The 6000-nt window shown below is 40.5% G+C and overlaps 1 protein-coding gene across 1 annotated transcript in view; it reads left to right on the forward strand.

The window, feature by feature from the left end:
• cry2 (cryptochrome circadian regulator 2) overlaps positions 1-4585 on the forward strand; it is a 39134-nt gene extending 34549 nt beyond the window's left edge. Inside the window, exon 13 of the mRNA XM_085462807.1 lies at positions 1872-4585. The gene's annotated coding sequence lies outside the window, so the exon portion shown is untranslated. The remainder of the gene's footprint in view (positions 1-1871) is intronic.
• The last annotated feature ends 1415 nt before the right edge of the window (positions 4586-6000 follow it).

The following is a 6000-nucleotide window of genomic DNA, read 5'->3' on the forward strand; positions in this document are numbered from 1 at the left end:
AAGCGCCCGCCCCCTTAGAGGTGGCGCGATTGGTAATGACACCGCTCTTCAGACCAGAGGTCGTGGGTTCGATTCCACCTTGGCCCACATGTTTTTTTTTTAACTACAAATTTATACACTATCACAGACCGGTAATTCATATTGATAATTTATTACAATTCTGCAAAGTTTAATGATTTTAGCAGCTTTTCTAATATGGACCTCAGATTCTGGTTAACAGTCTATGGCAGAAATACATACAAGTACACAGCCTGATGAAGCAGACAGAAGCAGTACCTCTGATTGGTTCCGCAGTTTCACCTCTTATCAGCACAAATCTCACCCTCTTCTGCTGTTTTCACCTCTTTTCTGCTAATTTGAGCTTCTGTTCCACAGTGCACTCAGCCTCTTCTGCTGTTTTCATTAGAATTTTAAGCTTTTCCACCTTTTTTCAGTTACGTGAGAACCAGTTTGGCTCAATGAGTAGCTGAAAAATATCAGCCTCTTCTGCTGTTTTAGCAGGATTTCAGAGTTCAGCTTTTTCACTTGTTTTAAGCACAAATTTCAGTTTCTTTACCTCATTTCACAACAAAGTTCTTCCTCTTCACCTCTTTTCTGCTAATTTGAGCTGCTGCTCCACAGTGCACATTTTCCCTCTCATCATATCTTTGCTTGTGACCAGAACTCATTTGGCTCAGAGGGTAGGGCATCTGTCGTGAGACCCGGTGGCAGAGGTTCGAATCCTACCTGTGACAGCTGCTACACATGTTCACTGCTTGCATGCGCTCTGCTTTCTTGACACTCTCCAGTGTGTCATTACACATACAGCCATCTTCAGCAAGCACTTCTGCTTCTACACTTCTTTTCAACTCGGCTTTTTGCTTCTTTACCTCTTTTCAGCAGAAATTATTCCTCTTCACCTCTTTTCTGCTAATTAGAGCTCCTGCTCCACAGTGCACTTAGCCTCTTCTGCTGTTTTCATTAGAATTTTAAGCTTTTCCACCTTTTTTCAGTTACGTGAGAACCAGTTTGGCTCAGTGAGTAGCTGAAAAATATCAGCCTCTACTACTGTTTTAGCAGGATTTCAGAGTTCAGCTTTTTCACTTGTTTTAAGCACAAATTTCAGTTTCTTTACCTCATTTCACAACAAAGTTCTTCCTCTTCACCTCTTTTCTGCTAATTTGAGCTTCTGCTCCACAGTGCACATTTTCTCTCTCATCATATATTTGCTTGAGACCAGAACTCATTTGGCTCAGAGGGTAGGGCAGCTGCCGTGAGACCCGGGGGCAGAGTTTCGAATCCTACCTGTGACAGTTGCTACACATGTTCCCTGCTTGCATGCGCTCTGCTTTCTTGACACTCTCCAGTGTGTCATTACACATACAGCCATCTTCAGCAAGCACTTCTACACCTCTTTTCAACTCATCTTTTTGCTTCTTTACCTCTTTTCAGCAGAACTTCTTCTGATTCACCTCTTTTCTGCTAAATGTTTAGCCTTTTCACCTCTTATTAGCACAATACTAAGCAGCTTCTGCTAATTTCACCAGAATTGTCAGTCTCTCCACCTCTTCTTTGTAAGAATCAGTTTGGTCCAGTAAGGTGAGACGCCGCCTATAGATCAGAAAGGCCAGGTTCGAATCTCGCTCAGGGCAATGTTTTTTGTTTTTTCAACTTTTTCTGCTTTTTTTCAGCAGAAATCTTCAGCGTAAGGCATCCACACAGCATTTTCGCAGGAAATGCAATTTTTTCTAGTTCTCTTTAGATTCTGCGTATCGAAATGCTCTTACCTTTACTACGCGGCGTGAATTCTATTGCTGATTATTATTTTATTACTTTTTATAATTGTGTTTGTTTTACAATTTTAAAATCTTTCCTGCTGTTTTTTTCTTCAGGTGGAATGTAAAAGAAGAATGAGGGAAGAAATAAATCCCGCACACCGGGACACGTAAAGACACACAAAGAACAATCTTCTGGATATGTGGATAAATACAAACAGAAGCATGTATATAACACTAGTGAAAGATGTACAAAAGCATTTAGATCCTACTTCAGTCAAGAGAAATGCTAAAAAGCTGTCTAGGTGAGCATTTTAATCATATCATTAAAAGTAACTTGACTGCATGTGGACGTTCATTTCCCTCAGAAATTCTTAAGTATGAGTAAACGTTTATAGAATTCCACCTCTGAAGCACACGGTGAATAAGAAGCAATGTCAACTTCTTCACACTGAAGCCATACAACACACAGTGGCACTTGTTCTTCCCTTAGCACTCAATGTGTCTGTCATATTTCTGCACTAGACAATCTCTAAGGTGAAATGACGATTTTACATACAGTGACTTGTTACTATGCTTTACGAGGTTTAACGAGTGATGATCTGAATTGCTAACTAAATGAAGATGAACAAGTAAAGCTAAGTATGCCGGAAACCATCTGTGGCGGAGGTGTGGTCCCGGGCGCGTCTGCAGGGGAGGAGTGGTTCTCACCGGCATCTCCAGCACCGCCCCGTTGAGCCCACTGCACCACTCCTCCCCTGCAGACGCGCCCGGGACCACACCTCCGCCACACCATCTTGTGCTCTTTGATAGAAGAAATTCAACGTCACTTCTTCAAGTTCAACCTGACATAGGCCGGCCATCTTGAGAGTTCACAATTATATTTTGTACAGGGATGGTTAGCAGTAGACAACTGTGCACTTGTCGTAGCATGGGGAACCGTTCCAGTTAAGAACTGGTACCACACTGCACAGTCTTCATCTTTAACTACAGCTGCAGGTATCAGCCCACCAAAAGCTTCAGGCAAGTTTTACTGGGTTATACACTAGGTTCAGATTTTGCAGCATCCCAATATTCCCTTTAAAGGAAAGACCAAGGGTAGATTGGCTTTATTTTGTGCACTGTATAAAGTTGTATCTTCAACTTTTTGCCATCTTTTCTTACCAAAGACTGAGCATTAGCCCATGTAACATGGATTTTCTTGTCAAAGAAACAGACTAGACTTAACTTGCTCTCGACCAAGTTAAGTCTAGTTGTTAAAGCTCAAACACCTTCAGAACTGAAGTTGCTGTAACACATACAGCCAAATTCAAAAAAGTTTCGGGGGCTTTTTTGTTTTTGTAAATAGTTTTGATGAAGAAAAGCACCAAGACTTCTTTTTTTTTCTACTCAAAAAAATACACAGACGTGAAATGGTTTTATGCTCATGTTGAGCATTAAATCAGCTGGGTTTTTCTTCTTCTTCTCTTTTTTCTTCTTCTCAGTCTGAATCTTGCATGTGGCTTCAGTGTGAAGACAGTTTTAGGAGGCACTTGTTTACACAGTTGCTCCAAGCTCCAACTGTTTGTAAATACTGTAAATCCCCAATTTTGAATATATCTGATATTTTTTGTTACTAACTATGGTAACTAGGGAATTGGCTAATATTTGATTGTCTATGAATCCTTTGTGTATTTGGTGGTTTGTGGAAAAAATGGCAAATGGCTGACTGAATATGACAGTGGATCCTGTAGATATGGTGCAGGGGGATGGCAGGCATGAAAGAGAGTCATTTTCCTCTGTGGCAACTTAAGATCCTGCTTGTGTCACCTGAATATAGCAGAAACAAGTGTTGTGCTTTTCTCCTCACATTTATCTGTTTGTATATAAAATTAAATATCATAACCTGTCTATTTTGCTAGAAATAGTATGGAGGGGTTTTCATAAAGGCTCATGGCTGCCCAGAGTGTCCACTAGAGGGCAACACCAGATCCAGCAGTGAGTGTACTACAGTGATTCCACAGCTTGTTTTTTCTCTTCGCCTGCAGGAATAATAATGATAATAATAATAATAATAACGATAATAATAATAAAGTTAAACTGACTATCATTCCCTTGTTTCCTTCAACCAACAATTTTAAAAAGAAAGTGTTTTACTTTTTGAATAGATTGGATTAGCTTAATCGCTTTCTTTCACCAGCAAAGTTCAAAGATCTTCAGGATCATGGCTCAACAGCTATGAATAAGTAAAGTGACACACATCGGTACACCCTGAAATAATTTTGCACTTGATATATTATCTGCTGATTATTAGTAATTTAAAAAAAATTCTAGGTGACAACTTTAACTTTAGCATAAAATATTTTTATGAATAATTAGTCACTTTGCCAAAACAAATTGCAGGAAATTGTATTTTTTTTAAGTCAGCTACCATAGACATCTCCAACTTATATTGATAGACAGAAATAAAAGAGTACTTCAATAAAAGATGTACTTTTCCTTTGTGTCAAACAAATCTCCGTAAATGTAATTAGTAAATATAATTATGAAGTCTATAACTTGTAATTTATATGCACATGTTTGTGTAAAACAAAAAAGGTAAATTTGACAACCATGCATAAGTCAAATTTACCTGCAGGAGAAAAAAACAAGTGGAAACTACGCTGGCCAGAAAAGTTCAGTTCCAACTTTTCCTAGAAGCAACAGCAGTGCTGACATGCTGGTGTGCTCCTTCACATTCTACTTGCTGACAGCATAATGTGTTGCCTGAGTCCAGCATGAAATACTTGGTTATTTATTTGTTTTGTATTCTAAACATAATGTTTATTTTCATTAAAACTGATGAAAAGTTGTGACTGGAATGCGTGTGGGTTTTTCTTTGTTTGTTTTTAATAATGTGCTCTCAGCTTGGTCCATAAAATGATTCCTTGCTACAGAGAAATGCCTTTTCCAAGTCCAAAAAACACGTGTGGACTGGTTGGGTAAAATCGCATGCACCCAAAATATCCTTGAGAGGATAAAAAGCTGGTCCAGATTGAGGAGTGTTCCTCTGCTGTGTCTGTAGAAAGCTCTGTATGAATAAACTTCAACTCAGTTTACTTACCCATTTGAAATCAGCAGCATCCCACCACCACTGTAAACAGTGTTCAGAATAACGCTTCCCCCTTTGTATGAATCACTGCCAGAGCCACAATCTGCTTGGCCTGCCGTACCTGTCAAGCGCGTCTGGAGTCCCACAGGCTAGCTAAGCCCGATAAGTCTCCTATTTCAGCCTAACGTCTTCTTTCACCTCTGGTGTCCACCATATGGTTCTGGGATTACTGCCACCACAAAAGTTGTGTGAAGAACCTTGTAGCTGCAGATGAACGTGGAGCCGAACATGGTCCACTTGTACTCAATGTCCCCAGCCCCCCTTAAAATGCAGTCTGCCGGAAGTGGGAGTTGAAGATTTCGCGGAGTGGGCCTCTGACATATGTTCTCAAGCTATGCATTGAGCTGAGCCCGACTATATCTAATTGGTATCTCCCAACCTCACGCACCAGCTCAGGTTCCTTCCCCACCTGCAAGGTGACATTGTACCAAAGGCCAGTTTTGGAAGCTGAGCATTGGAGCACCACGACCTCTGCCTCTGACTGCCACTCGATCTACAAAGCATTGAACCCTTTGGTTGCTTGGCTGGTCTCAGAGTTAGGCAACCGTTTCTCAAAATGTTCTTGATCTCGTAAAGCCATCCTGAAATCCAAAGTTGCATTACATTCAGGCAGGAAAGAAAAATTCGGACAGCTTATAGATGTAGCTTGGATCACAGTTAGTAGCATTAGCTCATAGCTTAGCACTCTACATTCTTTCAAAATATCAGCTACAAAATGTGGAGTCCAAAATAAGTGATGTCTCAGTGGCTGCAAAGTCTTTTTCACCTCTGGTGCCTGTCCATTGCTTTGTAAGGTATTTAAACTCATACTCATTTAGCTTGATCTGCTGCTGCTTACCAATCATCGTCTTAACCTGGCTCCAGCAACTCTCTCCCATAGCTTTAAAGAATGGCTCATCTCCTTAAACCCCCAAATCAGTTCCGATACACTTCTCGATTTCTCTGTTCCTCACGTGTTCTCTTATTCTCCAAGATTGTGTTAAACACAGGACATAAAGTCCACTGCCTGTTCTCCTGGGCATGTCCGTACCTCTACAGGTATGTCATCTGAACCAACTGCCTTTACACACTTATTTTTTACAACTGTCATTGTTTCCTCCCTAATAATCCTCTGCG

This window comes from Copadichromis virginalis, linkage group LG7 (assembly GCF_057382275.1).
Source record: "Copadichromis virginalis isolate Kocher_CV1m ecotype Utaka linkage group LG7, C_Virginalis_male_GT1.1, whole genome shotgun sequence".
NCBI lineage: Eukaryota > Metazoa > Chordata > Actinopteri > Cichliformes > Cichlidae > Copadichromis > Copadichromis virginalis.